General features: G+C 38.1%; 1 protein-coding gene across 1 annotated transcript in view; it reads right to left on the bottom strand.

Moving 5' to 3' along the window:
* The window catches only part of xkr7b (XK, Kell blood group complex subunit-related family, member 7b), an 88,713-nt gene that overhangs the window by 53,713 nt on the left and 9,448 nt on the right, over positions 1-25,552 (bottom strand). The window lies entirely within an intron of this gene.

Below are 25,552 nucleotides of genomic sequence, written 5' to 3' on the forward strand. Positions count from 1 at the left end.
TTTATTGTCTGAGGATGACAATAACCTCAATGTGTATCGTGACAGTATTCTAAATTTATTCAGTTGTTCTTCAATCAACACATTTTACAACACCTGAAAATGTCTCTTGATCAAAAGAATACAATTGACACTCCTTTAAATAGCATGTCTAGCCAAACATTACTCTGTAATTGACAAGCCAGACAGGGTACGGAAAGAGACAATGGGTTTCTCTGACAAAGAATCAGAGCCAAAATCTGTTCCTTTATAGAGCTCTGTGGGTTAGCATCACTGAATATTGCCATCAATCAGTACAATTATTCACCTGCACACCATTAGAGTGGAAGATGTGTGTGGCATTATCTGGCTTCATGTATCCATTCGTTTCAGTTAGAGGCCAGCGAGAGACAGGAAAGAAGTCTCCATTAGTAATAAGACTTCTTATTAAAGCCTGAACATTTCTCTCTTCCCAACATCTTAGATAGGGATAGGTTTGTATGGACTGATTTGGGCGCATAACGAACCAGAGATAGTTATTAAGCGGAATAATTGATCACAATATATTTTTGAACTAACCACACCGTCTTTTTAACTCTTTCTTCCATCATACAATTGAGTCCATGATTTCTTCCACTACCTAATTGGCATGTTGTTAGAAGACCTATAAACTATATGACTGAAAGAAGAGTGCACACACCCTAACCATAGAAGTAATGCAAAATTGATTTTCAGGAGTTGGTTAAGCATGTTTGTCATTAGAAATGACACTTATTGCCCATTTAAACTCTCCTGCTGTAACAGTGAAGGTAATTTTGTTCTCAATACACAAGGGTAATTGAGTAATAATAGAAGCTATTGCTACTCTCTGACACATCTCCAGGAATAGTGGTCATAATTAATAGAGGAATTGACAAAGAACAAACATTTACATGATTTAATATGGAACATTAATAATTCAATGCAGTAGAACATGCGTGTGTGTGTGTGTGTGTGTGCGTGTCTTTGCGTGCATGTATGCATGTGTATGTGTAAGTAAGACTTGGTGTGTGTTGAGAGAATTGTATACAGGACTATATAGTAGATTCAATAAACTGTAAAATATAAGATCACAAAGTTTCTTTGGCTTTATTATTATATATTTAATATTTTTATTTAATATTATTATATATTTAATTGTTCAGATGGGATAACACATGCGCACACACATGCACTTTAGACACAAAAACAGCATTATATATATATATATATATATATATATATATATATATATATATATATATATATATATGTGTGTGTGTGTGTGTGCTAGTGTGTGTTTAATGAGGGGTGCTGTAAATCTGCAGCTGAATGAGGCACATAACTAAAGACCATTAGTCAGGCACTGCTGATGCATGGTAGGAAAAGTTTATGCCTGCACTTTCCTTCCTTTAATCAAAGTGGTTGCTGTCATGAAGATTACCATCACAAATCTCTTACGTTCTCGCTATCTTTTTTTTTTCTTACCCCATAATTGGGAGCAGGAGTCTGCCATATCTTCTTGAGTTCCAACACAGAAGACCAAGGCCAATAAATTCTCATCTGGCAAGAATCTCTTTGTCCCAAAAATAAAATGAATGTAGAAAAGCTCCTTAAATTTAAGAGTACTTTTAATTCTGACTATACTGTATATGAGGGCTTCTGAAGTGTCTTAAATAGTCAAGAGTAGTAAAAGATGGCAGCATTGAGACAAAGAAGACACTTTTTTTATACGACTGGTTCCTTGCTTGGTTATGTTTAGATGTTGCTTAGATTCCTTTCCATATTGTAGGGGAACACTAAACCAATGGTAGAAATACTGTAGAAACAGGGGAAGGCTAAATTTGTAACGTGTGTGTGTGTATGTGTGTGTTAACTAAGTAAATAGCTGATTCCAATGTATAATTTTAGTTTAAGTGAATTATCATTTGGTTAATGTAACTGATTCCAAACAATGAACTTTAATTAAACAGTTTGAATGGTGTTCTCCATCTCAGTAATTGTTTACTAAAATGTGTCCACTGATAAATCTAATACAAAGGGTGTTTTTTTGTGTTTGTTTGTTCTGGTTGTTTTCTTTTTTTTTTCTTTTGTCTTTTTTTTTTTTTTTTACTAAAATGTAACTTTTATTTCTTTATCTTTAAGTGTATACTGTATAAACCAGTTGCATGGACTTTTATTTATCTTTAAGTATATAGTATAGAAACCAGAGAATTTTTATTTATCTCAGAGTCTTTTACCTCTAAACATATACCATATGAAAAAGTTACTCTACTAGCTCAGTGGTTTATTGTAAACATGCAGTCGCCTTCATAGTTGCTTGTTTTTAGTTTTTAAGTTTGTTTTTAATTCATACAATAGAATATTATCGTCAACACTCTCTGGACAGTGTTTTAACTCACTATTTATTTTAAAAAAGAACTACCAAGTGCTTAAGGAATAATCAAGCTCATTAGGCAGGACAAAAAATAATTCAAGCAATAAGCTGAATATTGAAAATCTTACAAGATCAATGGTCCAAAGTACACATAGGATGCAAGTGGAATGGCATAAGACACAGATGAAAATAATGTCTCCACTGAGTTTGGATGGTAGAGTCTTTATAAATGGTAAATGGTCTGCACTTATATAGTGCTTTTATCCAAAGCACTTTACACTGTCTCATTCATCCATTCACACACACACACCAATGGTAGCAGAGCTGCCATGCAAGACGCTAACTTGCCATCGGGAGCAACTTGGGGTTCAGTGTCTTGCCCAAGGACACTTCGGTATGTGGAGTCATGTGGGCCGGGAATTGAACCGCCAACCTTACGATTAGTGGACAACCTGCGCTACCACCTGAACCACAGCCGCCTTTCTAATACACTATGCACAATACTGTAGCCGCCTTTCTAATGTACTGTATGCCGCCTTTCTAATGCAGTATGCACAATAGGATAAAGACGGAAGTCTCCTAGAACTTAGGAGTAGGGCTGCAACTAACGATTATTTTCATAATCGATTAGTTGGCAGATTGTTTTTCGATTAATCGATTAATCGGATGGACGGGGCTTTCTGTGCCATTTTTTCGTATATTTAAAATAAAATTCACAAACTGAGTGTTACAAATATAAACTTAAAACTAAAACTTTACATAACTGTATGTCCAATTATATAAGACTGAAAAGAACCAAACACACACAGACACACTCCAGAATATATATTATTCATTTAGGACTGTAGTTTAATTCCGTGCTTTTTTTTTGCATCTATAAAAAGTAATACATGGATACTTATATATATATATATATATATATATATATATATATATATATATATATATAAATTAGTTTTTCTTATATATATTATAGTTGTGTGACATTTAATTTGACTCTCTGAATTATCTGTTTATTTTATCCATCAATGCGACACTTGAACTTGTCTACCACTCATAGGTTTGTGCAAATTATCATTTCATTTGTAAATAAATTTAAAATAAATCCATAAATGAACGATTGTCAGCTCAGCTAACGTGATGTTTGTGAATGCACGAGAATTACCAAATTGATTAATTTGAAAACATCTCATTTTAATATATTTTGATACATTTAAAAAAAAAAAAAAAAATTATTTCAACATTTTTAAAACTTTCCTACGGACCACCTGCAATTACACAACTGACCACTAGAGGTCCGCGGAAAACACTGCACTAGACGATAGAGTACACAGTGTATAGTGTAAGTGTAGAGTACTTCATTTGTCACACGACTTTAGTATTTTCTCTCCGAAGCGTGTTTTCAGAATAGAAGTAACGTAATGAGTAAATGTACTGAAATGTAACATGAAAGAAGTTTGTTTGAAATCTCTGCAAATTTATTAAAAATAGAAAACAAAAAAAGCACATTTACCTAAGTATTCACAGCCTTTGCCATGACACTCAAAATTGGGCTCAGGTGCATCCTGTTTCCACTGATCATCCTTGAGATGTTTCTACAATTTGATTGGAGTCCACCTGTAGTAAATTCAGTTGATTGGACATGATTTGTAAAGGCACACACCTGCCTATATAAGGTCCCACACTTAACAATGCATGTCAGAGCACAAACCAAGCTATGAAGTCCAAGGAATTGTCTGGAGACCTCCGAGACAGGATTGTATCGAGGCACAGATCTGGGGAAGGGTACAGAAACATTTCTGCAGCATTGAAGGTCCCAATTAGTACAGTGGCCTCCATCATCTGTAAATGGAAGAAGTCTGGAACCAGCAGGACTCTTCCTAGAGCTGGCCGCCTGGCCAAACTGAGCGATCGGAGGAGAACGGCCTTAGTCAGGGAGGTGATCAAAACCCCGATGGTCACTCTGACAGAGCTCCAGCGTGTCTCTGTGGAGAGAGGAGAACCTTCCAGAAGAACAACCATCTCTGCAGAACTTTATCAATCAGGCCTGAATGGTAGAGTGGCCAGATGGAAGCCACTCCTCAGTAAAAGGCACATGACAGCCCGCCTGGAGTTTGCCAAAAGACAACTGAAGAACTCTCAGACCAAAGATTGAACTCTTTGGCCTGAATGGCAAGCGTCATGTCTGGAGGAAACCAGGCACCACTCATCACCTGCCAATACCATCCCTACAGTGAAGCATGGTGGTGGCAGCATCATGCTGTGGGGATGTTTTTCAGTGGCAGGAACTGGGAGACTAGTCAGGATCGAGGAAAAGATGAATGCAGCAATGTACAGAGACATCCTTGATGAAAACCTGCTCCAGAGTGCTCTGGACCTCAAACTGGGGCGAAGGTTCATCTTCCAACAGGACAACGACCCTAAGCACACAGCCAAAATAACAAAGGAGTGGCTACAGGACAACTCTGTGAATGTCCTTGAGTGGCCCAGCCAGAGCCCAGACTTGAACACGATTGAACATCTCTGGAGAGATCTAAAAATGGCTGTGCACCGACGCTCCCCATCCAACCTGATGGAGCTTGAGAGGTCCTGCAAAGAAGAATGGGAGAAACTGCCCAAAAATAGGTGTGCCAAGCTTGTAGCATCATCTCTAAAAGACTGCAGGCTGTAATTGGTGCCAAAGGTGCTTCAACAAAGTATTGAGCAAAGGCTGTGAATACTTATGTACATGTGCTTTTTTTGTTTTTTATTTTTAATAAATTTGCAAAGATTTCAAACAAACTTCTTTAATGTTGTCATTATGGGGTATTGTTTGTAGAATTTTGAGGAAAATAATGAATTTAATCCATTTTGGAATAAGGCTGTAAAATAACAAAATGTGGGAAAAGTGAAGCACTGTGAATATTTTCCGGATGCACTGTAAATAAAAGGAAAAGGTGCATCTGCCTGGGAGGAATTCTGCAACCTAGAGAGTAAGAAAACAGTGATATTTACATATGCATGTCTGTGTCACATATTCAATTCAATTCAATTCAATTGTATTTGTATAGCACTTTTAACAATGGACATTGTCTCAAAGCGGTTTTACAGAAACATATAAACACAGGATACAGGTTTTAATTATCCTGCACAATATACAGCTGAATATAAAGCCATAATCTGTAACTGTCATGAAATAGTATGTTACTATTGAAATCATAACAATCTTCATCAGGAAGTATGTATTAAATGACACTAAACCTGACCAGAAAATATACTGATATCACATTTAATCCTTTGATGGGGAACTTCATTTGGTCCGGTGTTATGAACTGGCCTCAGCATTCTGCATTACTAGTCTCTCTGTGTTTCAAGTTTAAGTTTTGTTCAATAGTTTCCAATCATTTCTCTACGTAACCTCTAGTCTTGACTTGTGCCTGTTTATTGCTTTTGAATTTGCTTGCTGACTGCTGATATGGCCTCTGCTATGAACTTTGACCATGATTCTCAGATTGTTCTTAAATACTATGAGATCTCCCACTCTTGTTTGTTACAGAAGACTTCATTGCTCAAGGACACACCAGCCTGGCATGTTAAGTGCTACACGTCACATGGCAACAATAGCACATGGTTATTAAGGTCCAGTTTCCATGACTTAGTTTTATTCAGTGGAATCTCCCTTGTCTGTCTTTCAGAGTATACTTGCTAGGTGTTCATCCCCTCGAGGGTTTCCTGCTCCAGTACCAAATTTATTTGCAGCATGTACTAGGACCACAGCCAGAAGAGAGAGGCTTACTGAGTTACCCCAGGCTTACCAGTGAGGCATGAGACTGGGCATATGGGCTATGGACTGAAAATGGAAAAAAGTCATGGTGCCCATGGTGATGATTTTGAAGCATTTTTTCTGAGAGGCTACATGCTTCCAGTCAGTCCAACCCTGGCTCCTATGTAAGGCGGATTTGCTATTAGCAGCCTAAGTTCAGATGTCGTACCTGAACAGCAGATCCTACTCTTTAGCCCACAAGGAAGCTGCACTGCTGGCAAACAAGTTCCCTGACTCACCTCCCTTTTTTTAATTTATCTGTTTCCTGAATGCCTACTGAATGGCATCCTGATATGTTCTTAATAATTAATTTCATCATTCACAGTGTTTTCTACATAGACATCCATTTAGCTATACACACAAATACATGCACACACACTTTATTACTGGCCTACTGAATTTTACCTTGAGCTTTCTATAACTTCTCTCATTACCTGTAGAATGTTGAACCATTTGTCCAAACACACCTACACACACACACACAATGTGCCAGGATCAACTGGCAATGTGCCACTAAAGGCATGATGTTAAATAAACATTTAATGAGTTGGCTGAAGGTCTCTGTGTGCGCACGTGTGTCTCCTAAGCTATTCCATATCAGCTTGTCAATTAATGTGTCCAGATTGTGTGCACTTAAATTTAGTCTGCACTTTGTGTGTATTTTATTATGTTCTGCATAGGCTTACACGTATATGCTATATTTTTATGAGTAAAATATACTGTATATCCATATGCACAGTTTTATTATTTGTACTCATCTTGACCCAGGGAATCCGGGGAAGCTTGGCTTTTAAATTTTTGACACATGGTTCAAAAGTTATGATCATAAACGTACTTTCAAATTAGGCACAAATTTGACCCATTGGTGGCGCTAGAGTGTTGCCAGCACTTGGCCTAAATTTGTTCAGAATGTTCCTTAAATTTTATCGAGCTATACATGATACTCCTGAGATGCCAGTGATCCTGACCCCTTCTGCTCTCCGAACCTTCTTGATCCATCCCGATGCCCTACTTCATATAAAAACTGTAATGAATTTTCCTGGTTACACATTTGCACTATTTGACCATGTAGTATTAGCATATTTATAGAGGGGATTTACTTACTTATAATTGCACTATCTGTTGTTACCCAGATGAGAATTCGTTCCCTTTTGAGTCTGGTTCCTCTCAAGGTTTCTTCATATCATCTCAGGGAGTTTTTCCTTGCCACCGTCACCTAAGGCTTGCTCATTAGGGATAAATTCATACATTTAAAATCCATATCCTGAATTGATATATTTATCACCTGTGACCACTGTAGTCTTAGGGGGTTTTTACACTAGCAGTTTAGTCCAAAACAGAGCATGATTTACATGAAAAATTGGTAATATGATAGCTGTCATGTGGACCGGGAAGCACACCACAGTACCAAACCCGAGATTACCTGCAGGAGGTGGTCCAGTGTGGTTGCACTGGAACTGTGCTGTGATTCCTGTGAATGCGAATGCAACTCATACTTGGGTCCATACTTGTTCACGAAGTAAAGTAACCTGTACTTACAACCTAATGTGTTTTAGCCAACATAAGGATACCATGAATGGCAGGGGATTTCGTAGGAGAAAAAAGAGGTCCACTGCTGTGCATAATATCTGCTGTTCACAATAGTGCCAAAATAATAAAACAGAATCAACAGAATCAACTAAGTCTGAAACCAGACCAACGCTACCAGGGGCACCGGGAACATCTGCACTCGGATTCGGACCGCAGCAAATGTGCCCAGTGTGCAAACTACATCAGATTCTTGGTTGACAGGAGTGGAACCTTATGTGGTCTTTTGCTGTTGATTTCCCAGTACAACAACCTATTTTTAAAGTTTAGGTTGACGCAAAGATTTTCATGAATCTATTCAGTTTGATAACTTTCTGGAGCAGTTCCTGTTCCTGTAGCATGTATGTGTATGTGTCTATTCTTGTTTCCATGACCCACAACTGAAGCAATGCCTGTGTCCAAAATGGTGCCCTACACTCTGTTCCAGACAAACTGTAAAAATAATGAGTATTCTGTATAATCTAGGGTACAGTGTATACATTAGTAACCCTAAGCAATGCATGGGTTTCAAGAGCACACACAAAATTTCATGAGCACACTCGATGTTCTCCATTATGGCAACAAATTGGCAAACTATCAGAACTGTGAACTATGTAAGGTGCAGTTTTAGACAAAAGAAATGGAACCCCTACTTTCCCTGTCTCTCAATGTTATATTATGTGCTTTCATTATGGTTCCTTCATCTATGTGTGTAATCACACAGCAGGGTTTTAAATTAGAGAATTACCACTGGACCCTAGCTTTGATTTTGAATCAAGCTGCACCACTGGAATCTGACCCCAAGCCTATTTTAAACAAGAATGAAAGGCATGTCTTTAGACAAACACATATACAAATAAACATACAGTGCCCTCCACTAATATTGGCACCTTTGGTAAATATGAGCAAAGAAGGCTGTGAAAATTTGTCTTTATTGTTTACCCTTTTGAACTTTTCTTAAAAAAAAAAATCACAAAAATACTCTGCTCCCATGGATATCAAATAATTGCAAACACAACACAGGTTCATCAAAAAATATCTTCGCTAAATATAGGTGTGCAACAATTATTGGCAGATGCATATAAACAATCTTTTGGAGAAATAAATTAATCAATTCAGTACTGTAGAATTCAGTCCTAGTGTGCTTCATTTGATGGATCTGAGCATTTCACAACTAGGGTACTAATTCTTACTGTAGTTCTCCAGCAATTCAAAAAGGTAGTTGAATAGTTACCTTTTATGTAGTTAAAGAAAAATGGATTTACTCTTTACTATTTTAGCCATGCACAGGCTACAAGTTACATTTCCATCTTCACTACTAATTTATGAATCAATCAGTCCCTTGAGGTTTTCATGATTTTTGAAATGAGCACAAAATCTCTGAAAAGTTAAAAGGCGCTTACAATTTTTCAAAATTATAGCATATTTTCCACAGATTTGGGCCAAGATGCATTGTGACACCATCACAACAGGCATTCAGCCAAAGGTCTCTTTGATTCATGTACATTGCACAGGAGTACAGCTTAAAAGGTCTCAATTACCAACAAACATCACTGCAAAAGACCATGCAAAACAATTTTGTGCAATTGCAATTTCCGCAAAAACTCCCAAAAAACTATGCAAGTTGTATAAGCAAAATCCTGTACAGACTGATACACCAGTACAATAAATAATAAAATAATACAAATAATACAAAATAATAAGTAATAAATCTGTGTGTCATTTTGCACTATTTAAGGACATTCCATTTCTTAAAATTCCCTCACAGCTCAGCTGAAATTGTTGAGTCTGGAACTGAGAGCATGCCACAAGAAACTCATCAACAGAGCCTTACAGCTCAATAAGCAGCGTTCCTTGGATGGAGGATGTGATGTGTACATCAGTGTCTGTGTGTATTTTCCAGGTTGACAATGACCTGAGAGATGATCCACCATGTCCAACTTTGGCCTCACTAGCATCTGAAAAAACTCTGGATCGGCTTTAGTCAGCGGGCATGAGTAGGACTGAATAGTGACATACAACCCACAGCATGGACTGCCTTCTTTTGTACTGCACTGGTCATGACAGGATTCCCTACGCCATAGTACAATTTAAAAAATAATTTTGCAACGTTGTGATTAGTGGGCAGAATGACTTAAATCCCACACATTTAACTATAAAAGTTATATGAAACTGATAATGTACTTTCATAATGTATACTTTTCCCATTGTAGTCTTTCACAATGTCCATTTAACTACAGAATTGGCTTAATCTAGTTGGAATATTTTCAGACAAACAAAGTACATTCTGCCTGTTTTCATTACTGTATACCTACATTTCTATCTCACTATATTCCCCCCAATGCCTCTACTAGTGGACATCTCTACAGTGGTGAGGAGTTGTCTATTCAACACATTCTCCCCTATTGAGCAACAATTAACCTGAACTGAATCTTTGTACCAGAACAAGTTTCTTGTTGAAACTACAGCGGACATCTGTAGAGTAAATCCAAGAAAGGTTCTTATACATGTCTCCAAATTGCTTCATAGTTACCCAAAATGAGAAAAAGGTTGTTAGTAAACATTATTTATTAAACCAATGAACTGTGATGATTTTTTGGTGTTATAAATAATGAAAATATACTCAGTATATTCAAAGATTTATCACTTTAAACTCCCAGGTATGTTGTTATGAGAATGAGAAATATAAGTCCGAACCTGCCAACAGGTCCTGGAAGTTTAATCCAGTTCTTACCTACTGTAATTGTTAGATGATGTGCTTCTTGCAGTGAGAGTTTAGTCTGCAAATCAAGATTTGGACAATCTCTTCCTCTCACACCACTTTATTGAGTTCAAATAATTGACTGTACCTTTAAACCTGTCTAGACTGTATCAGTGGGAATCAGTCTGGGGGATAGAAATGGGAGGATTGGTGAATTTGGGTGAAACCTGAGCAGGAAATTCATTACAGCAGCAGAACAGGGACACGCTGCAGCCACATGAGTGATGCCTTTTTCATTTCTCTGTCTTTCTCTAACTACTCACGTTGTAGATGTGGTGAATGAGTACTTGAATGGCACTTGCCCTATAGTCGTGATGTACAGAAATGCCATATAGACTGAAATGTCATATTTTCCAAAATATCTTCAACTAAGCTGCCACAATGTACAATATGGCACAGTTAAACTGTGCGAAAAACTTAAATTTGGACGTTGGTTTATAGATCGGCACCCTAAATACTAACAGTTGACTACAATAACGAGAATATAAAATAATGTACATAACTCCTTTGACAACAGACTCTCATTGTGAAGCGTTGCTCTTTCCCTTCGCATTGTCCTTGTTTGTATGTCTCATCTGTTTAGTCTTGTGCGTTTTCTCTTGCCTTGCTTAGTCTAGCCTGTGTCTTGTCTATGCCTTTGATATTTCCCCTGTCATACTGGCTCATGCTAGCTTGCGGATATGCTTATACCTATGCCTAATCAAAGATACATCCAGGTTCTTATGATAGTTTATTATTGTTTATGGTTATTGTGTAGTTAAAGAAAATCAACTAGCTTTAGTTTAGTTTCACTATTGTTCTTATTATCTTTTTAGCCTTAGTTGTTTAATTGTGCTAATTTTAGTTTTCCTGCTTGTTGTGTTGTTTCCTGCTTCCTTGTTCTCACAATTTGGTCATTTGCCAATTTCCACCCACTAGCTACCAACCTGGGAGGGTGAAGACTAGCATGTACTTCCTCAGAGGCACATGAAACTAGCCACCACATCTTTTTTAACTGCTGCTCTTCACAGAACACACTTAGAAGAAAGTAATAACTGCCCTCTTCTGCATACATAAGCTCACAGATGCCCATGATTGGCTATCATCCATAACATTCCAAAGAGCACGGCCAGTTTTGCTCTTCTGGACTCTTGGCCACGGGTGGTTGTGCCAAACTTGCAATCTCCCAATGACAGGGTGAAGTGAACTGGCCCTTGTACTTTTGGTTTTTATCACCAAAAGTTTTCATAATAGGAGAAATTGCAGGGACTATGTGTGTGTGTGTGTGTGTGTGTGTGTGTGTGTGTGTGTGTGTATGTGTGAAATGCAGACTCTTCACTATATACTGCAGGGCCTGTAAAACTTGTAACAGAAAACTGGGCTCCAATAGAAATAAAGTGTTTGTTTTTTGCTACTCTCTTGGCAATGGTTTTAAAATACACCCTCCACTCCACATTTATTTATAAGTCAATTTATCAGGACATTAAGGTGTAAGAAACCAAACCAGCACTAATAAGCCGATCTATTAAACCTAAATGGTTTTCTACAGCACTGTGTGAATAATGAGGATTGAGGGGGGTTGTTTGGAATAAAATTACCTTAACTAAGACAATCAAAGAAACAGATCTCTGGCCTGAAAACATGAATATGCATACTGATGAGGTAAACATTTTTAAATTGTTAAAGATTTTTTCATGTAACCCAACACCTTTTTCCTCAGCTATGGCATGACTTATCTATTACTTATCTATTATATGTTGGATACTTCAACTCAGTTGCAAAATGAAAAATGCCATAACAATCCAATGCACCTCCCCTGTAGTCATCCTCTCTCTCTCTCTCTCTCTCTTTCTGATTATAAGTTATTTTTTTAGTATTGGTCTGAGTCCACCTTTGTCGAGTTCGAATCGAGTCCGAGTCCAAAAGGGGTTGAGTTGGACTCAAGTCCGAGTCCTTAATAGCCAAGTCTGAGTTGAGTCTGGCCGAGTCCAGAACATAATTAATTAGAAAAAAGATTTGAAACTGCAACTGTAAACTCAACACTGAGCTGTTAAATTAATATTTTAACCTTCACAAACCAATGGCAACATAAATGTAACAAAAAATTACCACTATTAAATCTTGCCATTTAATATTTTTATTTAATGCCATCAGCACCTCAAATAGTTTCCAATCAAAAAATGGTTTCCAATCAAAAAATGGTTTCAAAGAAAAAAGGGATATAGAGGTATAACTAGAACTTTTATTATATTACAAGTGTATGAAAATACAAATTAACGTTTTTGTTCTTGTATCACACTATACAGTATTGTGTCCTCCAGGGTTTCAATGATTTGATGCTTCTCCCCCACATTTATATAAGCTGAGAGAGAGAGTACAGAGTAGAGTTACATTTAGCGGCATGTCATAACAACAAGTTTCATGCTTTATTACTGCTTTTAATCTGTCTATGAATGACATCAAACTCATTTCTGAGCACAGCTTAATTCCTAAAATAAAATAAAAAATCCCTAGCAGGGTTTATAATATTTACTACATTAAGAAGTACATTTCACATTTTACATGAAATTCAAGACTGGAATCACAAAATGCTAATGTTTAGGGGTGGGCGATATGACTACGATCTTATTTCATGATGATACATTTTCTCAGGTAGGTCTATCAGTAGTATTCAAGTAAGAAATATTATGGAAATTGAATAAAACAATTAAATGTAAAATAAAATAGATTTCACTCTATGACATATACAATGATTCTTATTAAATTTACTGAAGTTATTCAGCCAAATGAGTGAGTGAGTGATTTTATATTTGTCTTTTGTTGTTTGATTAACATTAATGACACAGACAGCAACAGATTTATTAAACTGCTTTGACTTTAAGACCTAATGCACAGATCCAATATACTGTATTGACACACCTCCTATTTTTTTACATTCACTTAAGACATAACTGACTTTGTTTACATGAATACTCGGCCAGACCTGCATTTGGACATGATGTGTGTGTATTTATCTGACCATCCAAGCGTAATCAGCTGCTAAAAGAACTCAGTAGACTCTATGCACGAACATTGCATTATCGCATAATGCATTATGTACTTCCGGTAGAAAGAATCTCAGCCAGCGACTTTACTTCCGTATAACGTGTTCCTATAGTGAAATGTACTAGCGGCAAAAGTCTTTCATACAATTCATTTTATATATATATATATCATTATTGTAATGGCTTCCAGAAAGTATGAATAGCAGGAAGACAGCAGTTCAGCCGAATATTGTTGTGTCCCGTTATGTGAGACCTTCTCAAAGTTCAACTCTTGGAGTCTTCCATGTTTATATGCATCTTAATATATTTTTTACTCTGCAACAGTGATTAACCTTCATTACATTTCATTTTAATGTTTTATTAAATAACAAAACTCAAGTAAAAGTACTATGATTTAACTATACTCGAAAAGGTACTATTATAGTGAACCATGTACTCAAGTTGTCATGGACTGGAGGAGGAGGTGGATGCAAGTGCAGATTATTTATTGCATAAAGTAAATATTAATTAGATAAATAAATGTAAATATGCAAATACAGGTATGAACTGTCAGAAATGGAGATGAATGGAGATGGAATGATTATAGCATGAGAATACTCAGACTCAAAGTTGTCGATGTAACTCGAAATATATAATTTTGAAGCCCTTCTCCTTGTTACTGTTGGGTGTAACAGCTGACTGCCTCACAATATGACTAACATCATTCACGGTAATCTGGGAAAGCTCTTGTAGACAGCAAGTGTAATATGTAATACTCTCCTGTGCCATCTTCACATGGCATTCACTAAATTCCAGGGGTTTCAGTACTGCAACGTAAAATGGGCGTTTCTTGAGGTATGGCAAAGATGGCCCCTTACAAAAAAATTACATTTCACCGAACATGCACAGAATAGAGGGTATGCACGTGACGTCACGGTAGCCGGAACTTGCCGTGGTCACACCCACTGGGTGGCAAAAAGACTGAGCGGCAGCATTAGTGTATAGCATGAGTTCCGAGAAAACACAGAAAAAACGCATCTAAAATGGGAAAAAGCTGTTGTGCGATTGACTGTGCTAACAGATTCAACAAGAATTTGGAGCTATCGTTTTACAGAGTGCCAAAAAACCATTCACTCCTATTTTTACTAAGTCGAGCAGTGTAAGTGTAAGTTCTTTTGGCATGTGGTATTCATGTTGTACAACAATGAATAATTTGCTACATATTTCTTTTTAAACGCTGCCTATTTCCATCGATGAATAATGGGGGCTCATTCATTCTCTGACTGTGTTACCTTCACAATATATTCCACAGTAAGTGGAAGCAGTGGAAGCAGTGTTAGCTACAAACAAACTAGGACTAGCTAGCTTACGGTTGCCAGTTAAAATTATATAATAAAATAAAAATATTTGTACCTACATCCAGAATGTTTATTGGTGTTCTTGTCACTTTAATTTCTCCAACAAATCCCGCCTTGAAGTAGGACCAAGCGTCAAGGCTTTTGTCTGCCTTCAGGCTTCAGGTACATATAAATGTCAGGAAAAACAGTTTCTGGCCACAGGCCAATGTCCATGGACCACAGGTTCTTGAGCAAGTTGTAATGGTCACTGTCGAATCCAACTGCCTTTAATTTAAGCTAATAATCATTAGTTAGACTAGTGTTTTTGCAGTTTCCCCTATTAAAATCAGCCATTTTGCTGGATGTTTGGCCACTCAATCTGGCTGAGGGGGTGTGTTCTGGCGGGAAAGTTACGTTAATTCCTACCCTTTATACTTTTTTTGTGTGGGCATTCCTAGGATCAGCAATGTAAGATGAAGGACAAAACAGTCATATCGGTAACTATTTTTATTTCATTTTTTAAAAATCCTGTAAATGCTAAATTAACTAGCTCTTCAAACTGTCAACTTTACGCTTTCTGTGTAAATAAAGTTGAGTATGAAAACATGGAAAATTATGAGCTTGTTTTTTATAGTGGGGCAACAGCAGAGGAAAAGATACTGAGGTTAAAAAGAACTAAGGTTTCACTGCAGATTTTTAGTTTTGCATGATAGGACACATGATATAATTGATGTAAAGTCAGTAAGACTTTGAGCTTATTTAAGTGAAACAAGCATTTCATGACAATAGTATTTTTCAAACATGAAACCCATGCAATCGCAGACAGGTATCTGAAGTTATTGTAGAATTAATGTAAAAGGGTATTTGGCATGAAACCCCTGTTATCACAGTCAGGTATCTGAAGTTATAGCAGAATTAATGTAAAAGTATATTTGGCACGATACCCCTGTGATCATGGACAGGTATCTGAAGTTATAACAGTATGAATGCAAAACCCCTGTTATCACAGGCAGACCTGCAACAAATGGCTTTTCTTTCCAAACTGTGCATGATTCTTGACCTATGCAGATTCTCAAAATGGGCCACGCCTACCTGATGACACAATATCTGTTACGCTGTCCTGAAATCCCTGGAAAAAAGGGCCTGCCATCTTCACACAGTTATTGCCAGTAGTGAAAACGGCTTCCAGCACAACTTAGCGGATATAACTGAGCTAGCTGAGACAAAGCACGGAAGTGATCGTGCATAGAGTCCATTCGGTATTCGCACAATGAGGCGGCTTTGAAACGCACGCACAGAACTCTGACTCTCTGGTCAGGCATGGAAACATACATTAATTTCTTGTTATCTTAATTTTATGTTGTTATTTATTTTCTATCTTTCTTTTCATGTTACACATGACGCAGACTGGACTGTAAGAGTTAAAATGTCAGAGTCAAGTTTGTGTCAAGTTTGAGTACAAATTTACCTGAGTGTGTGACAAGTTCGAGTAAAAGTCTAAGTTCGTTCATAATTGGACTTGAGTCCGAGTCCGGGATTGAGTACCTCAACTCTATATTTTTCACAGGAGGTGTCACAGTGATAATGTGGCGTATTATTAAAAGGTGTCAAAAATGAATAAATAAAGAATAAATGGAATAAAGATGAAAATATTGTGAAAAGGGTGGAGAAAGCACTGTACTGAGTGGATTCTATGCTTCATCCACTTGTCCAAATGGCAAAATGCAGACACAGATGGCTAAACATAATCACTAGAAACACAAACAAAATGACTGCTCTGTTTTGTTTTTAACAACTGACAGCCCATAGCTGGAAACAGTGCAAAATTAAGTGCAAAAAGAATTTAAGAAAGACAGAAACATAAGAGAGTATAATTTCTGTTCTACATAGGTAAAATGTATGTAGTCAATAAATGAATAATTGATAATATAATATAATAACAGCGATAACCATCCAGAAGTTCAGTTACACATAATAACTGCAGCCAATCAGAGTCTCCTAAAATGATTGATGGACATAACTGGGAACAAGTGATGGAGACATTCATGAAGGACCCGAGCGAGTGTGAGCTTCTCATCCACACAATGTTACTTTACTGAAGACCGGAAGGTTTATGTGTGCATGTACAAACTTGATCAAACCCTAAAAAATCCAATCTGATTTACTAACAGCATCTCGTGGGAACGGCATCTTTCAACTGTGCCAAGCAGCACATCTTGCTTCTGCCTTTATAAATGTGCAATTAGCTGTGTTTCTACTTAAAATGTGAAAAGTACATGCCTATGCAAATAGATTCCTTCAGCTCCTGCAGTGTGTACTGCAACCTGAAAGTAACTCTGGGAATGGCAATTGCTTGCACCAATTAACAGAGACAAAAGGCAGGCAGTAAATTATTAAACCCATTTCTGCCATTTGAAGAAAACATTAATGTTTTATTATTATTATTATTATTATTATTATTATTATTATTATTAACTTTTTTGTCCACGGGATCCCAGTCACAATTACCAACTCTAGTCTCCACTCTGGAAACGTTTCTTAAAACAAAACAAAACAAAAAAAAACCCATCCCACAAAGCCTGACCCTAATTCAAAGCAATATTTGTATCTATTGAGAATGCATTATCTGCTCATTCCGAATAATGTATTTGCATTACATCCCTAACATCTTAGTATTTCAGTGTCTGAAAGTAAAATTGACTTCTTACACAATCAAAAGCACATTAGGAAAATGAAAAGGTTTTCTTTGCCTGTGATGGTTTCAAGATACTCTTCTGATGTAAGTAGCTGGCTTCAGTTACTATCCTGAGAGGAAATGTTTCAGCTTTTGAGGTTAAATGCCTCAATCTAAGACAACACATTAAATAAAAGCGGGCTATAAAGTTTGACTGCAGTGCTGTTAACCCCACTATATCCCAGTGCCTACATGTAAGGCATTCACTGCAGTGAGCAAAATCTCTTCTGTATTGATCTGCACACATACTGTAGATACAGATCTAATTTCATTGCTGCCTCACTGCTTCATGCATTTAAATCAGAAATTATATAATTCATTGTAAATAATCACATAATTTTTTGTGTACTTTATTATGATTTTTATTTGCTCAAATTTGAGCTTAAATTTTTTTTATTTATTTATTTATTTATTTTTACATATTTAACACATTTAATTGTTATCCTTGTAGTGTTTTGTAATGTTTCATGCCTATTCAGAATAGGCATGTGTCAAACACTGTTCTATGGAGACCCTGTGATGGCATGTTAGAGACTATGCAGAGCAGGTGTTCAAAATATAACTGTCTTGTATCTTCCATACATTATCAAAGTTTCATTTCAAGTGTTCCACTATTGTGCTACAGCCATGAAATATCTAGCACATGCTGCAGTATTGTGCTACTTCTATTTTCATTATAGTCAAGTTTTTTTGAAGATGGTTTCCAATATTCCTCAGAATAACGCACGGTAACACCAAATAATTACAGTTATTCGCTGATGTCCAGCAGTCTCTATTTAAAAGATCAGTTGCAGTTTTTGCCATCAATCTTACCAACTTGGCCATGTAAGCAGTTAGTCTAAAAATACTATAAATAATTGCTGCATAGTATTTCATAATATGTAATTATTATTGCGTAATCACCTAATAACAATTATTTGAGCTAATCAGTATCATTTAAACTGGGTATAGATTCACATGTTCTTCCCAGTTCCATATGGGCTCCCTTTGATTTCTCTGATTTCCTCTCATCTCCCCAAAACATGCTATTAAGTTAATTGTGTACAGTAAATTGCCCTAGATTTGAATGAATGTGTGAATGTGTGTGTGTGCATGGTGCCCTACAATGGACTGGCAATTCATCCAGGGTGTATTTCAAACTTATGCACAGTGTTCACAGATCCACCAAGATCCTGACCAGGATAAGCCTGTTACTGAAGTTGGATAAAAGAAACAATCACATTCTCAATTATATTCAGTACATTTTCTTTGCATATTGTCCAGCACAATGAAAAGGAACAGCCTGATGGTCTACTGATAATCTGGATGGAAGTTGGGCAAAATACATGGAATAAACTTGGAATAAACATCAGGGCACATTGTCCAATGTGGCCTTATTTAACAGCCTACCACTAACAGTGCATATTGTTTGTGTTCAGAGATCAGAATGATCAAGTGCCCCCAACAGATGGCACCTGTGGACGAACATGCTATCAATCCTAATGTCAATCACTAATGACCAAATGACCTTTTGGAAATGCAGATGCAAATGTACAAAAAGCAACTCATTGGGACTTTTGGATTCAACAAGGGGATTGCAATTTCAGTTGAAAAGTCCACTGGTACTGGCAGTAGATCCAAAGCCAATGAAAGGAAAACCCAGAGGATGCTGAATCTGCAGCTGTCCTGACAAGCTGAACCTCTTTGGTGACATCCTCCATGACAAATGCCATGAGAGCCTGCCTAAAAAAAGAAATCACTGAGCTTGTGAAAGAGAAGTGGATACTTAGGAGGACCTGGAGGAAGGCAGGATAGCAAGACAAGCCCTGAAGGTAATCTGGAACCAAATAAAGAACAGGCTGTCAGCCCTGAGGAGGGCAGAGAGGATCTGCAAAAAGGAGGAGAGGGCAATATTCTTCAGAAACTGATTCAAGTGTTCACGGTACCTTTTGGAGGAGAAGTAGAGTGGGGAAAGGAAAGAACCAGCTATGCAACCCTGGAAAGAACAACAACACTTAAGCTGGCTAAGGAAGTAGAAAAGGGAAGATTAGGAGAAAAAATTAAATGTGGCAGAAGAAAACATTCTAGGGACAGCTGTAGGGGTGGCAGGGAGATGTCCCGGCCACTGCTCCACAACCAGATGTTCCAAGTTTAATAAACTGAAACATTTATGGGGTGTAACTCTTGGCTGAGGAACTTGCAGCTAGCCTGATGGCACCATTAGAGACGCAACAGTATACATGATGCCCAGCAGTTATCCCACCTACCTATGTGTCGTCTTGGGTCAGATGTGTTGCTACGCCTGAAAAACGATTTTAAAAAATTGTGTTTTGTCCAAAATAGTATTTGTCTGCCTGTAACAAACTTTGGCATGTAAACTTTAAGAAAACATAAACATTTTCCCAAAACAATGTTAATTTTCTCAGAATGGAATCTTTAAATGCAATTTTCTCCCTTTTGACTTTTGGGGTTAACTAGATTTTAAAATGCAAAATTTGACTTACTGAAATGTGCAAATGAAAAACCTATTTCAGTTCAGGAACTATATATAAGTCTATTGGAAAATGCCAAAATTTCATGTGAAGGGTTTTATAATGTCTTCCCATTGCTTTATAGGAGAGGTTCTCAACCTTTTGTAACTAAAGCCCCCAAAACCTCCCCTATCATGTAGCACCACAACCCCCCCCCCCATATTAGAGGAGACCAGGTATAATGATTATCTATTCTATATATAACCTAATCTATAATCTATTTTGATAGATAGATAGATAGATAGATAGATAGATTTTTTTGCTTTTGTGTTTTTGAACTTTCCTTAAAATTACTTTTCATAACTTTTATGATTTTTATAAAACTATATAACGGACAGGTATGGAACATGAATTACCTTTTTGATTGATAAAGAAAGGGTGATCTTGAAAATTGATCTTGTTTCTGAGCAATATAACTACTCTGACCAAGAGAACTATGCTGTAATAACGTACTATTTTACATGTAAAACATGTTACATTACATTCGTCTTGCATTCTAAAAACATTCACATACGAATTATGTAAATTGGGACGAAGGGCGCATCTTGTTAGCCATGACAGTGTTAAAGCTCTCAGGCACTCACTGAACAGAGCAGACGCAGAGAGAGGTGCAAGTGCAGTGGGAATGCAAGACCACACGCTTGCAGGACAGTACTGGTGACATTTGGAAAGTTGCTAAGGTTTGTCCAAAAAGTCACTAGACACTTTTTTTTTTTTTTTTAAAATGTCACTAAAGGGGTCTGAAAAGTCGCTAAGTTGGCAACACTGCTCTGCACTGACAACTAGATAAAAGGCAGGCTAAGCTCTGCCTCTCCCCAGCAAAAAGAAAATACAGAGGGAGAGGGAACGCGGGGTTTTTCATTTATGCACATTCTATTTGAAAACCAATAAAATACTCCGAGTACCCAAATGATGACTTGTCTGTGTTTATTTCTTGAAAACAACTTGCACCCCCCTCCGATCTCTATGGCACGCCCCTCTGGTTGAGAACCACTGCTTTACAGGATAAAAGGCAAGTTAAGTTCTCACCTGGATGGTCAGCGTTGGTAATGGCTGAATATATGTACAACTGTTAAAATGGGCTATTAAAGTAGGTATGTACAGTATTCTTGGATGAGACCAAACATAACTGCAGAAGTGATGCTTTCGATCCTTATAAAAATGTACAATACTCGCTAATAGACACAATTTCTACTGAACAAATCAACATTCTCAAAAAGAAACACAAGTCTGAACATAGACACAAACTGTATCTGTGAGGACCTACAGAGAAGTAGGTCAGCTCAAACAGGCAGGTTTGAAAGTGGCAGAGAGAGAGAGAGAGAGAGAGAGAGAGAGAGACAGACAGAAGACAAACAGAACACAGAAGACAAGCTTCAGTGAAGACAGACAAACATGCCTGTCTAGAGTGACAGTTCACCAACAGGCCACTTCTAACATATTTCCACAGAGAATGACCAAATATTACACACACCGAAACAAACAGACACAGTATAAACAAACAGCAGCAGCTGTGAGCAAAGGTTTATGAGGACAGCCCTGCTGAGGGAAAGGCAAAATTGACGTGACGTGTGGTTTGGAATTCTGCTCATGCCTGCTGGCTTTGGTCTGCTGCCTGCAGCTCAGAGAGAATCTCCTCATCAACTCTTGTAATGACCCCACAGACACACACCGCTATGTTCCAACACCTGCAGCACACACATCACGTGCCCCCACCGCAGATTCTCTATCAGTGGATGTGTGTGTGTGTGTGTGTGTGTGTGTTTAATAAAAAGTTCACTGCATCTCCCCTGAAGCTTGCACATACTAGACCTGGGCTGAGAGCATGGTGTATGGTGTACAAGTGTCCAATTGGTGAGCGTACATTAAATAGTGCATTACCAAAAAGTTGGATAATTCTGTTGTATCCGTTTTCTTGTGTAATCAGATATCTCTCATACACACTGCTGAATTAAATCAGTCACATGCTTGATAGCTTTCTGAATGGCATCTTTACTTTCTTAACGTGAACTCCCTTAGACATCCGGTCCCATCATGTATAATACACTCACATCTTAAAGGTACAGACCATCATTCTAACACATGACATCACCCGCCCCCCCCCCCCCAAAGTCAAATAGAGACCTTTAACACTTAACTGTTGTCTCCGTATTGCCGAAACAAATAACATACTCAACTAACTGACGATTCTCACGTTCCTCAACTTATTTTTCAACTTAAATTTTTCAGGCAATTTCTTTTGTCTTTGGGGCTTGACATGTCTTGGTGACACTCGGCCCTAGGCACAGGTCTCTCTGAGTCCTCTGACAATGTCTGTTGGTCTGAATCTGTGGAACAGTCAGCATCTCCTACTGCTTGGCTATCTTGTTTGTTTCCTTTCTCTTTCCACATATTTCTTCACAAATGTTGTGCTGCAACTGTACTGGGCTCTGGTGGGTGACTCGACAGTTATTTTGTTCCCAGCTTTGCTGACCACTGTGTGAGGTGTTGCATTAAAAGGTGCGGTAATCCGTCTTGTCTTGCCTGATCAGAACCCGATCTCCAACAGCTACATTTGAGTACTCTGCTTTGCAATATTCACCTAGATACAATTTATATTTTCCCTTTTTTTCAGCATTGTGGTCATGAGCTTCAAGATCTTTGTCCGCTGATATGAGTTCAGGTAGCTTGCCTCTCATTTTACTTTTAAACAGAAGTACAGCAGGGCTTTTGCCTGTTTTGTTATGCACAATACCTCTGTACACTGTAACATAGTTCCTGAGTTCCTTTTGCCAGTCAAGTCCTTCTGACTGTGCAATTTGGATTCGTTTCATGATGGAGGCATTCACCATTGGTGTGAGCCCATTTAGGCATTGTTTTCAGGTGTCTGATTCGTTTTTCCTCAAAGATATTCTTGAATTCATCTAATTTGAATTGAGGTCTGTTATCTGATTTCAGTGTGGCAGGAAGTCAATATCGGCCAAATATGTCCTCAAGGCTGTCAATCACTATTGTTGTTGTGGTTGAGGTCACTATATCATACTCATAATACCTACTGTAGTAATCCACCACATTGACTGTTTTGATGGCAGAGGACCCAGTAAATCTACTGCTAAATCTTGCCATGGACCATCTGGCAATGGTAAGGGTCACAATGGTTCTGGCACATCAGGAAGAGAGACAATTTGACAGCCATGACATAACTTGCAATATCTCTCGGCAGCCCTGTCCATGCTAGACCACCATACTTTGGCCATCAGGTGCTGTTTGGTCCCAACAATACCTCCCAACACTTCCCCCATGGGCAAGTGCTATTGCTCGTAGTTGTAATGTTTTTGGAAGAACAGTGCGTGTTCCACACAGTACTAGAAAACCTACCACACATAGCTCACTAGCAACGGCTGCACATGTCATACACTTTTCAAAATGTCCTCTTTCAATAGCTTTTCTCGCCTCTATCAGTTCTGGATCTTTTTCCGATGCCTCATCCACTTCCCTTGTGGTTAGGGCTCTCGGGGTGGCACTAATGGCTACAAGTCTCACATACTCATCCATATCATGTGAGTGCTTCTCTCTCATTGCTGTGCTTCCTAGAAGTCTTCCCAAAGGATCTGCAATGTTCTCTTTTCCAGAAACATAAACAGCCTTTAAGTCATAAGGTTGAAGACGCAAAACCAACTGCTCAATGTGAGCACAGGGCTTAGAGCGTGGACTGTAGATTGACTCTAATGGCTTATGGTCCGTGACCAGGTCAAATTGTCTTCGATAGACATATGGGTGTAGCTTCTCACAGGCACATACAAGGGCAAGGGCCTCCTTCTCTGTCTGGGAGTACTGTCTCTCACAGTCTGATAGACTTCTACTAATGTAGCACACTGGTACCATTCATCCTTCTTGACACTTGTCAATACACTGGCAGCCGTGGCTCAGGTGGTAGAGTGGGTTATCCACTAATCGTAGGGTTGGCGATTTGATTCCCGGCCCACATGACTCCACATACCGAAATGTCCTTGGGCAAGACACTGAACCGCAAATTGCTCCCAATGGAAAGCTAGCGCCTTGCATGGCAGCTCTGCTACCATTGACGTATGGGTGAATGCGACACAGTGTAAAGCGCTTTGGATATATCGCTTTGCTTATATTTTCTCATTTGTAAGTCGCTTTGGATAAAAGCGTCTGCTATATGAACAAATATTATGTAAACGATAAAAGTGCTATATAAGTGGAGACCATTAATACAGCCCCCAACCCTAAAGGGCAGGCATTGGCTATAACCTGGGTTGGTGCGTCTTTGTCAAAATATGCTAGGGTGTCCCTGACTTTGCAAGTTCTTCTTTCAGAGCATTGAACACACTTTTCTGCTCAGGACCAAAGACGAATTTTGAGTCTTTTCGGGTAAGACGTCTCAAGGGCTCTGCCAAAGTTGTAAATTGTGGAATAAATCTGCTGCTGTAATTGACAAGTCCAAGAAAACTCAGAACCTATGAGGCATTCTTTGGCTCTTAAGCCTCCACCACAGCCATAACTCTCTCCTCAGTGGGCCCAATACCTTTTTGTGTGAGCAGAATCCCCATAAAATTTAAGTGATCCATACTGAACTGACATTTTGCAGGATTCAGAGCCAGGCCACATTCTCTCAGACGTTTCATGACGTTTCAGGCACATGCACAATCATGTCATCTGAGCTGTTTGGAACTCCCTCTATCCTAGCAAGGAATGCAAATGTCGTGATCTGGCGGGACTCTTGTGTCGACTCCAATTGGTTAATTACCTCTTGAGATCTAACTTGCTGAAGACCATAGACCCATTCATGCTTTGTAGCTGTTCACCTACAGTGGGGATGGGGTATCGTTCTCTGGTGATTGCTTGATTAGCTTGTCGCATGTCAAGACAAAGGAGTAGGCCCATTCACTTCTTCAATAATTTCTAAGAGTTCTTTTATCTTTTCTTCCACAGGACCCCTTAAATTAAATGGAATCCACCTTAAAGGCTGGACCACTGGCTCAATCTTTGGGTCTATGTATAAACTGATTTGTTTGGTTTTTAGCATACCAACTCCTTGAAACACTTCTGGGTATTGTGAATATGAATACAGCTGCAACATTTGCACCGATCTTCAATACTCCAAGTTTCATGGCAGTATCTCTCCTTAACAGTGGTTCTCCCAGCCCTTTGATGACAATGAATTCAGCATATACCATCCAGCTGCCTATTCTTGTTTCACACTTGAACGCTCCCTTTAGTGGCAACGATTTGATGAGTAAGAGAACAATTTCCTTCCTGTTTTTGGATTGTACAAATGACATTTGATATTCTTTGCTTTCAGTTCCTCCCATGTTCTTTCATCAATGATATTGCTGGTCGCACCTGAGTCTACAAGCATTTTTTTAACCGAAAATTCCCAAGCAAACATTCAGTCTATCAGCCATGTAGTCATCTTGGAGGACAAATGCATATTCAGCTTGTCCTTCTACTTGGTTAACTCTTTCC

The sequence above is a fragment of the Ictalurus furcatus genome, chromosome 15 (genome assembly GCF_023375685.1).
Source record: "Ictalurus furcatus strain D&B chromosome 15, Billie_1.0, whole genome shotgun sequence".
Lineage (NCBI taxonomy): Eukaryota > Metazoa > Chordata > Actinopteri > Siluriformes > Ictaluridae > Ictalurus > Ictalurus furcatus.